This window comes from Ranitomeya variabilis, chromosome 4 (assembly GCF_051348905.1).
Source record: "Ranitomeya variabilis isolate aRanVar5 chromosome 4, aRanVar5.hap1, whole genome shotgun sequence".
Classification (NCBI taxonomy): Eukaryota; Metazoa; Chordata; class Amphibia; order Anura; family Dendrobatidae; genus Ranitomeya; species Ranitomeya variabilis.
In genome coordinates, this window is record NC_135235.1 from 75,831,003 (window position 1) to 75,842,966 (window position 11,964).

Genomic DNA, 11,964 nt, shown 5'->3' on the forward strand with positions numbered 1-11,964 from the left:
TCTAAATCTTATTTTTTCACTAGCTAAATGTGAAACCGTCTGCTGTATCCCACCTTGTCACTTAGTGCTGCGGTGACATGGTTCTGCGATTTGTGAGCTGTTGTGCAACAAAAAATTATTTTTTTGTGCAGTTGCTACAGTGATTCACCCTGCTATATCTCACCTTGTTATATAGTGGCATCGAAATTCCACTGTCTGCATAGCTCATGCACATAAAAAAAAAAAATTCAGTTGCAAAATGTGATACAACCCACCATGAAGCTGTCTGCAGACCTCACGCACATTAAAAAATATATTTTTTCTGTTGCTAAATGTGATACAGCCGGCCATATCTCACTTTGTAATTTTGTGGCGGTGATTTGAAGCTGTCTGCAGAGCTCATGCACATTAAAAAAAATTGTTGCTAATTGTTGCCCTATGGGGCCAGTAATATAGGGAGCATCTTATGGGGCCAGTAATATAGGGAGCATCCTATGGGGCCAGTAATATAGGGAGCATCCTATGGGGCCAGTAATATAGGGAGTATCCTATGGGGCCAGTAATATAGGGAGCATCCTATGGGGCCAGTAATATAGGGAGAATCTTATGGGGCCAGTGATATAGGGAGCATCCTATGGGGCCAGTAATATAGGGAGCATCTTATGGGGCCAGTAATATAGGGAGCACCTTATGGGGCCAATTTAATATGGAGCATCTTATGGGGAAAATTCTATAGGGAGCATCTTATGGGGCCAATTTAATAGGGAGCATCTTATGGGGCCAATTTAATAGGGAGCATCTTATGGGGCCAATTGTATAGGGATCATCTTATGGGGCCAATTGTATAGGGAGCATCTTATGGGGCCAATTGTATAGGGAGCATCTTATGGGGCCAATTTGATAGGGAGCATCTTATGGGGCCAATTGTATAGGGAGCATCTTATGGGGCCAATTGTATAGGGAGCATCTTATGGGGCCAATTGTATAGGGAGCATCTTATGGGGCCAATTGTATAGGGAAGCATCTTATGGGGCCAATTTAATAGGAAGCATCTTATGGGGCCAATTCTATAGGGAGCATCTTATGGGGCCAATTCCATATGGAGCAGTATATGGGGCCAATTCCATGTGGAGCAGTATATGGGGCCAATTCCATGTGGAGCAGTATATGGGGCCAATTCCATGTGGAGCAGTATATGGGGCCAATTCCATATGGAGCAGTATATGGGGCCAATTCCATATGGAGCAGTATATGGGGCCAATTCCATATGGGGCCAATTCCATATGGAGCAGTATATGGGGCCAATTCCATATGGAGCAGTATATGGGGCCAATTCCATATGGGGCCAATTCCATATGGAGCAGTATATGGGGCCAATTCCATGTGGAGCAGTATATGGGGCCAATTCCATGTGGAGCAGTATATGGGGCCAATTCCATGTGGAGCAGTATATGGGGCCAATTCCATGTGGAGCAGTATATGGGGCCAATTCCATATGGAGCAGTATATGGGGCCAATTCCATATGGAGCAGTATATGGGGCCAATAATATATGAAGCATCTTATGGGACTGTTAAAGGGTATTGACTTTTAAGATTGCTACTTCCAATAGGTGGCACTAGAGTTCAGTTTGCATAACAATAATGTAAAATACATAAGGATAGAATGAAAGCGAAAATCTACATGTTATTATTTGTGCCTTCTCTAGGTTTTTCTATGACTATCTGCATTGTGGCTCTCGACCAACTTTCATAGCGGAATGTGGCTCTCAAGGTAAGAAAGGTTGGGGACCCCTGTTCTAGATGATGCAGGCCTCATCCACACTAAAAACTTTTTTTTTTATTACTAACGTGATACAGTAGGGGACATCTCATTTTGAAATTGGAGCATCTAGTCTATTTTATACAGGCGTCGTCAACACCCAAAAAAGTCTTCTGTTACTAGCATCATACCGTAGGGGAGTTCTCAGTTTGGAGCATATCGTCTTTGTCATACAACCCTCATCCACATTGAAACAATTATTCTGTTACTAACGTCATACAGTAGGGGAGATCTCATTTTTAAATTGGAGCATCTAGTCTGTTATACAGGCCTCGTCCACACTGAAACAATTCTTTAATCTGTGACTAATGCAATTCAGCATACAATATTTCACCTTCTCATTTAGTGCTGCTGAAATTTAGCTGTGTGCAGAGTTTAAAATCAAATTTTTAGTTGCCAATACTGTGCTCCTAGCACACTATCTTAGCAACATAACTGGGGAAAAAGTGAGGTTGTGGTGGAAGGGGGGATTAGGCTTGGTGTTCAAAGTGTAGGTGGTAATGTTTGTGAAAGCACTAGTGAACCAACAATGTGATGTCCTATCCAAAGACATCTAACAACTTCTGTTGATGGATGTTGTAGCATTTAGTGTGCTGCATTGTTCTCACATAATTGCAGTCTGTGATATCTTTAGTGGGGCTTCTGTGCCTGATGTTGTTGCTGCAGATGTTAACACTAATTTGTGGAAATGTGAGCAGTCCTGCTTGGGTGTCTATCTGCTGGGTTGGGTGTAGTGGAAGACGCATCGGTCCCTATTATACTATTTCTACTGTGGTGAAATTGATTTCACTTTGTTGGCGTTTACTACTAATTTTTGGAAATGTGTAGACTCCTGGTTGGGTCTCCTTTATGTGTGTTGCCTGTAGCAGTAGGCCTCCAATCCCGGCAGTCCTCCACTCTCTTTGAGGCAACTACCCGTGTTACTATCCTTAGATTTTTCTGACAACAGTACACTATGGAACTGATATTTGTGCCACCTGAGTGTGGCTGAGCAACAATTTCTATATTTTTTTTTTTTTTATAACTTGCATAGCGCCATAATAACACTCAAGCTTTCTTCCTCCATTCCCTCCTGACAACCACGGACAACACAGAGGGAATCATTATCATCTTCATCTCCTAACTTGCGCTTCCGTCATCTCTTCCTTCTCTTCTTTTTCCTGGTCCTTCTCCATTTGTTCCTTAAATGGCAACTGCTTGTGAGGTGACAGTCCTGAATTTATAGATATTGTTAACTCTAAATGTATCCTCCTCTTCCCCCGGGACCACAACCACCTCCTCACTCAGACTATTTAAAGTGTGCTCCAGCATGTAGATGACCGTAAGGGTATGTTTCCACGTTCAGGAAATGCTGCGTGGAAACGCAGAGCCGCAGTATCAAACACGCAGTGTCCAGATGTTACAGCATAGTGGAGGGAATTTTATCAAATCCCGTCTCCACTATGCGTGGTAACACGCACCCGGCTGCCCTGCGATTCCGGACATGCGGCGCGTCTTTTAAGATCGCAGCATGTCCGTTTACCTTGCGGCGACGCTGCGCCAGTGCAAGGTAAAACACAGGGCCCTATGTGTGGGGTGCGATGATGCCAGATGTGTGAAATGAACACATCCTGCATCATCGCGTCACAGAAGGGGGCGGAGCGGGTTTGCCGCTCCGTCCAAACCGCCGGCCATCCTGAAGGTGGACACGTACCCTTACAGTGATGCTGATGTCATCGTTAGCACAAACCATCTTAGCAGCCATTTCGAAAAGTGCAGAAGGGTGCAGAGGCCCGTCATATGTGTCCACTCCGCAAGTGTGAATTGCATCACGTCCGTACTGCATTGTGCCAGACTATGCAAAATGTCATACTGCACAAGGTCTCGGCGCTGCTGCAACATATGCAGAGTTGAATTCCATGGTGTGGTCACATTGCATATCCACCGGTTAACTGATAGTCCGAATGATCTCTATACCAACTTAAGTGGAATGGTGGAAGTGAGCACACAACGACAGTGGTTTCTGCAGCAGCATATCCAGGCTGGAACAGTGACGGAGGAATTGCTGTACCATCAGGTTGAGGACGCGAGCTATGCAAGGCACTTGTGTGAGGTTGGCCCGGCATAGGGCCGCTGCCAGGTTTGCACCTTTATCGCACACGGCCTTCCTTGGCTCCAGGTTGAGTGTAGACAGCCATTGCTCAAACTCGGCATGGATAGCTGTCCACAACTCTTGATTTGTATGTCTGCGATCTTCAAGGCATATTAATGTAAACACTGGCTGATTATGGTGAGCCCTGGCTGCACAGTACGGACGGACGTGGGAGGGGATTCTCTCTGCAGTGTTGGAACGTGGGTCTCTTTAAGGCACGGGTTGAGGGCGCAGGTGGAGGCCGTAGAGGAGGTGGAGAAGGGAGAAGCACTGGAGTTAGATACAGAGGTTTATTCCGCAAGCCCTGGGGATTCCAAGACTTGCTGTCTAGTGCTTAAGTTCTCCATGTTCTGGTATGTATTTGTTTTTTTCTTCAATCATAGCTGTTTAGTTCTCCAGCCCCTGTTGTCTAGTAGTTTAGTTATCCACCTTATTGCGTGTAGTGGTTTAGTTCTCAATCTCCAAGTGCCCTGCAAACCTTGGTGATTGCAAGACTTGTGGAGCAGCCCCTGCCCCTACAGCCACCAGAGTCACCCAGTGCCCAGTCACCGAGATGTAACTACCCTGTCCATGCTTGCTTGTCCAGGTGTCAGTGTTGAAATGCACACTGGCAGACAGAATTTTTCAGGGAGCAGGTGTTGTCTGAGACATGCTGCTGTAGCCCGGCACATCTTTCTTAGAGAAGCAATGATGACTGGGGACTGCGATAGCCATCAGCTTTCGGAAACCATCTGTATCCACAAGGCGGAAAGGCTGCATTTCCGTGGCCAACAGATTGGAGTGGCCATGTTCTAATCACAGATCACAGGCCATGAGTCACGCAGAAACAACCGCTGTGATTTTTGTAGCGAATAGCTCTCAACTGGCTGGCCCCTATCGTCCAGACAATGAAACGATTTGGTGACGATCATCCGAGGAGGCTGCAGGCTGCTCACAATAATTAGTTATCTTAAAATAATAGTGAGCGGACAGCTTATCCAGATTAGAACGCATGGAATATGTGTATATATCCCGCTGTATGATCATTGATAACCCCACATTTCTTGCTGCCACCAATAATCCTGTTTTTTTTTTTTAAAGTTATAAATATAGGCCCATTGAACGCCATTCTTCTTTTGAGGTTCACACCATCAGGGTGTTCCATCCTCTGTCCCTCAGAGTAGCAGTCATGTACCGGCCCCCAGGCTCACCCACCCACTTCCTTGACCACTTTTATGCGTTGCTGCCACACTTTGACCTCAGAATTGCCAACCCTGGGAGACTTCAACAGCCCAACCTCCCCAACTGCATCCCAGCTTTTATCTCTAGCCAATTCTCCTGGCCTCTCACAACTTTCAACTTCTGAGATACACAAAGACGGTAACACCCTTGATCTGGACTTTGTCCATCTCCGTTCAATCTCCTACCTAGATGACCCACCTCTTACCCTTTGTCCCCCATGAAATTAGTAGTATAACCACAACTTAGACATTTTTAGGTGCTCCCTAAAAACACATCTGTTTAGGGCGGCCTATCACGTTCCCTAATCAAAGATATATATATATACTGCTCAAAAAAATAAAGGGAACACTTAAACGACGGAATGTAACCCCAAGTAAATCAAGCTTCTGTGAAATCAAACTGTCCACTTAGGAAGCAACACTGTTTGACAATCAATTTCACATGCTGTTGTGCAAATGGAATAGACAACAGATGGAAATTTTTGGCAATTATCAAGACACACTCAATAAAGGAGTGGTTCTGCAGGGGGGACCACAGACCACATCTCAATACCAATGCTTTTGAATGTTGGTTGTGCTTTTACACTTGTGGTAGCATGAGACGGACTCAACAACCCACACAAGTGGCTCAGGTAGTGCAGCTCATCCAGGATGGCACATCAATGTGAGCTGTGGAAAGAAGGTTTGCTGTGTCTGTCAGTGTAGTGTCCAGAAGCTGGAGGCACTACCAGGAGACGTCAAGGAGGGCAACAACCCAGCAGCAGGACCGCTACCTCAGCCTTTGTGCAAGGAGGAACAGGAGGAGCACTGCCAGAGCCCTGCAAAATGACCTCCAGCAGGCCACAAATGTGCATATGTCTGCACAAACGGTTAGAAACCGACTCTATGATGGTCTGAGTGCCCGACGTCCACAGATAGGGGTTGTGCTCACAGCCCAACACCGTGCAGGATGCTTGGCATTTGCCACAGAACACCAGGATTGGCAAATTCGCCACTGGCGCCCTGTGCTCTTCACAGATGAAAGCAAGTTCACGCTGAGCACATGTGACAGAGTCTGGAGATGCCGTGGAGAGCAATCTGCTGCCTGCAACATGCTTCAGTATGACTGGTTTGGCAGTGGGTCAGTAAATGTGGGGTGGCATTTCTTTGGAGGGCTGCTCAGCCCTCCGTGTGCTCGTCAGAGGTAGCCTGACTGCCATTAGGTACAGAGATGAGATCCTCGGACCCTTTGTGAGACCATATGCTGGTGCAGTTGGCCCTGTGTTCCTCCTAATGCAGGACAATGCCAGACCTCATGTGGCTGGAATGTGTCAGCAGTTCCTGCAAGATGAAGGCATTGAAGCTATGGATTGGCCCGCCCGTTCCCCAGACCTGAATCCGATTGAACACATCTGGGACATCATGTCTCGAACCATCCACCAACGTCATGTTGCATCACAGACTTCCAGGAGTTGGCGGATGCTTTAGTTCAGGTCTGGGAGGAGATCCCTCAGGAGACCATCCGCCGCCTCATCAGGAGCATGCCCAGGCGTTGAAGGGAGGTCATACAGGCACATGGAGGCCACACACACTACTGAACATCATTTCCTTGTCTTGAGGCATTTCCACTGAAGTTGGATCAGCCTGTAATTTGATTTTCCACTTTGATTTTGAGTATCATTCCAAATCCAGACCTCCATGGGATATTCATTTTGATTTACGTTGATCATTTTTATGTTTTATTGTTCACAACACATTCCACTATGTACTGAATAAAGATTTGCAACTGAAATATTTCATTCAGTGATATCTAGGATGTGGTATTTTAGTGTTCCCTTTATTTTTTTGAGCAGTGTGTGTATATATCTTATTCTCTACTTCTGTGAACATAACTCGCCATCGAACTCATGCAGCCTTTATCTAACCCCCATTTCCTCAAGATGGTTGTACCACCATTGTAAATAAGCACCTGTAATTGGTGCCACCCCCACCTCATTGTAAGCTCTGAAGAGCAGGGTCGTCATTATTTTTGCTTTAATTGTTTGATTATCTTAAACTTTAACTTTAAGGTACCTTCACACTGAACAACTTAACAACGATATCGCTAGCGATCCGTGACGTAGCGTCCTGGATAGCGATATCGTTGTGTTTGACACGCAGCAGCGATCTGGATCCTGCTGTGATGTCGTTGGTCGGAGCTAGGAGGCCAGCACCTTATTTCGTCGCTGGATCTCCCGCAGACATCGCTGGATCGGTGTGTGTGACACCGATCCAGCGATGTCTTCACTGGTAACCAGGGTAAACATCGGGTTACTAAGTGCAGGGCCGCGCTTAGTAACCCGATATTTACCTTGGTTACCAGCGTAAAAGTAAAAAAAAAACACTACATACTTACATTCCGCTGTCTGTCCCCCGGCGCTGTGCTTCTCTGCACTGTGTAAGTGCCAGCCGGAAAGCAGGGCAGAGTGGTGACGTCACCGCTCTGCTTTCCGGCCGCTGTGCTTACACAGTGCAGAGAAGCAGAACGCCGGGGGACAGACAGCGGAAGGTAAGTATGTAGTGTTTGTTTTTTTTTACTTTTACGCTGGTAACCAGGGTAAACATCGGGTTGCTAAGCGCGGCCCTGCGCTTAGTAACCCGATGTTTACCCTGGTTACCCGGGGACCTCGGCATCGTTGGTCGCTGGAGAGCGGTCTGTGTGACAGCTCTCCAGCGTCCAAACAGCGACGCTGCAGCGATCGGGATCGTTGTCTGGATTGCTGCAGCGTCGCTAAATGTGACGGTACCTTAAGACTTTTTATATGAATTGCTGACTTGTAAAGCTATGTGGAATGTGTTTGCAATATATAAAGATTATTATTATTAGTAGATTGAAGATGGTGAAGTTCAAGCTGTTAGCTTTGCCATGCGTAGGCGGAAAGAATCTTTTAAATGAGCACAACTGCACAAACGAGAGTTTGCTGCTGTGCTGACACAGGGAGGAGTAGTGTGAACACAACAAGCTGCTGGACTGTGAGAGAGGTGCAGGCGGAGATGTTACGGTGGATTAAGAAAGATGGGCTGAGCTTGGTATGTAAGCATAAGAGCAGTTAAAAAAAGCAGGCATGTCCAATTCCGTATCAGCTGACAGGCTCTCAGTCACCCCAACAGTAGGGGTAAACAAGTGGAGAGTCTTCAGCTGGAGACCTGTGTGACAACACTTTCCACGGTGAGGGAGGATGAAGAATCAGATGTGGTTGATGGGGTGAACGGTGGTTGGCGATGCCCGCTAGTCTGCATTTTAGCACAGCGACATTCCCAGATTAACGCATGTTGATTGCGCATGTGCCAGTTCCTGCATGTAGTATTGAAATTAATTCATTTTTTTTTTTACTTTACTAGGTCTTTTTTTTAAATGTTGACAGCTAACATGATTTTTTTTAGATTTTTGCCGGTCTGAAAAAAAGACCCAAGATAGGCAACTACAGAACTGCGAATGCTGCTGTCCACTGTCAGAGTTGGGGCTCAGGATGCATTGGTTGTCCTGGTTGCATAACTCGGTGTCTATGTAACCTCGTCTTCTTCTTTGCTGAGCTACTCCGTTGCATGCCTCTGGGTTTACACCAAGTGTTATCTACTACCTCATCGTCATCCTCTCTGTTCTCCCACTCCTCACCCTGAGTAGCCCTCCTCCTCTTCATGCCTTGACAGCACAGTACAGCCCTCAGGTGTCTAAAGTATCTGAGTCTCATCACGAATAGATCACCTATACCCACCGGGGTTAATGTCTCTTGACGAGGGTTTGGATTCTGCACGGACCTTACTTCGTCAGGCCATGGATCAAACTGAAAAAAAAATGTGGCCATTGATGCAGCTGATTTCCTCCTCTTGACTCTGTGATTCTTAAGTACACTTCGGATGCCCATGGCATACAATGTGTGAAAAGATCTGCAGACTTAGCCATCTGTGGTACCCAAAAGTCAGTTGGGCGATTGGAGAGCTGTGACGTGGGGGAAAACAAGGGTAATTGGGGTGCCACCACTGAGGACTGCACTGTGTGTGATGTTACGGTGGAGGTAGAGGAGCAGAGTGCACTTGATGCAGCACTTGCCATCTACTGGAGCACATGTTCTTTATGGCCCTCATCTACTAAGATTTGTGGAGAGGGGCACGTCACCTTTCAGACACTCCCGGATCAATAGGTGTGCGCCTATTAATGCATCTGGAGCGTCTGACCAGCACGGCCCGTCAGCAAGATCGGCGTATAAACCACCGATCTTGATTAATTGGGGCCAATGTACATTAGCAAGATTCTTTTTTTTTTGCTGCCAATTACATATTGAATAGAACTTCTTTATCTAATGGCATAACTTAAAGCTTGTGGCCCCCCGGGAGAAATTCTCCAACAAGGTCCCCAATTATCACCCTTCTATAATAGTACTGGCCTTCTGATATGGGCCACAGGGACCCTTTGGACCTCGCCAGGCTTCAGGCCAGGGTATGACTACCACCGCTGCTCTCTTTATAATTACACCGTAATACCCTTACTTGTTACAAACAAGACTTCAGAGTCTTAGAATATCTATAGCTTTAAAAAAATAAATATAAAAAATTGAAAAATAAACAGCATATACTGTGCAACTGATCAACTGTGTTGTACTTATCTAGTAAAACATTACAAGCTGGAAAATTGCATAAAAGTGTCTCAGTGGCTTTGAGATATAGAAAATCGCTTTTAGACATCAAAAGACTAGACAACTAGAAAAAGATATATGCTTCCCCGTATGTAGCCGACATATTTTTCCTTTTATGTGATGGATTTGTAAAAATAATCAAAGAGGTGGTAATACTGCATGTCACCACTAGATGTCGGCACAAACTAAATTGTTAAAACGCGCCAACCATACAGTATATATGTAACTGCGCCAGCAGCTGTAATTGTAAGGAGCAGAGAAACGGATTAATGGGAGACCACGCAAATGCCAAACCGGCAGAGATATCACATATTATTCCTGAGCAGACACAACAGATCGAGATTTTTAGGATGAGCTCACATAGGTCGGATTCAGTGTTTTTAGCCAGACGCAATAGCGTAATAATATGGAAAGTAGACTGGGTCAGTTGGTCTCAATGAGGTAAGTGGCTCCATTTGGTAGGAAATGTCCTAATACAGTTTTGGAGGTTTCAGAAGGAAGACCCCTATGGTTAGTTGAACGGGGGATCCAGGCGTGGTTTAAACCCAGCCTTAGTTTACATTCATTCATTGAACTCATTTAATAACACAGCCATAATAAATTATTACGGTCAGCACTCAGCTTGTCAGGGTTTGCACTTGGAGCCGAGACGTTCCCAAGACTGCTGAAGAGGGATTTCTGGTCCACAAATGTCACAGCTGATAATGTCACTTGCCAGATAGCTGACGAGTGACCCGTTAGTAATGCCAGGGGGCCAGTGAGGACACGATAGACGGAGCAGGTTAAATGTTCATTCTCCAGAACCACAAGAGTCCCTGTAATACCTTGTGACGATAACGAGCACTACAATTAGAAAAGGCGAACCAACGAGCCATCACTGCACTAGAGACCAATTATTGGAGCGCGGTAACCGAGGCTGATGGACAACATGGCAGCCAGATAGACCAACCCGTAAAGAGAAGGTGAATACGGTGAATAATTAATTCAATAAATGAGGAATTTTCAAATGTGATGTTTCGGTCGTATGACCTTTACCAAAGACACATCTAAGTGCGACCACGGAGGTGGCACATCACACAGCGCAACCCTCTCATTTCCCTCTTCAGGCCCTTAGATGCATTCGCTTGATAATGGTCTCATGATCGAAAAAATCACCATTGTACATAGATCACTTGGTGGACCACTGAATTACAATTATCATTCACCATACTCACTTTGAATGCCAGATTCTCTTTACTATTTGGTTTTATGGATTGGGACCCTATCGGAGCAGCTTCGCCCTTCATACAGGAGTGCCGTATTCTACTATATATAGCCAGATAGACCCCGGGTACACTCTAGTGCACTGTCCAAAAAATTGCAGCAGATCCATCAATTTAAACCTTTAAATGGAATCTCTCAGCAGGTTTTTTTTTCTACCTCATCTGAGAGCAGCGTAATGTAGGAAAAGAGAAGCTGAATCCAACGAGGCATGACTTAGGATTACTGGGTGCAGCAGTTCTGACACAATTAGAGACTCTAGATTTAGAATGAAGCAGAGCTGAGAAAGCTAGCTCCGCTCCCACCAGGCTCTCCTTGTACAAACTCCAAAGACCTGACCAAGTTGTAAAGAGAGGGGTTAATTTTTGAGAACTTAAGGGCATCATTAGTGTTTGTACTGAGACATGAAGATTGTTCTGGAGGTTGTGACCACGATGAGAGCTTTGTGCAAGACGTACGTAATACTGAAGGTAAATTTTATGGACAAGCATTTCTCCTTATGAAGATCTGTGGGGGTGAGTGCTTAGCTTTCTATTGATAGGCAGTGAGGCAACGCTTATCTACTGGGGGCACAAAGTATCTGGCCAATTACCTAACTCAAGACCAAAACACTTTGGGGCCTAAATATCCAACAAAATTTTCATTTGTAGTTCAATGTAAAAAATGTGCAATACTACAATATATACATTGTGTATTCTACATCATTGCTGTAGCAAAAGTCCCCATTGTACTGTAAAGTGTCTCCTGCCACTGGCTGCCATATGTGCTCACTTTGGGCGCTATGTTTAGTGACAGTGATAAATCCAATCACTTTAATGGCAAAGAACTATAAAATAAGATTAATAATGAGTGAACGTGCTCGAATAAGGTGTTATCAGACCATGCTCATGTCTTCCACGTGC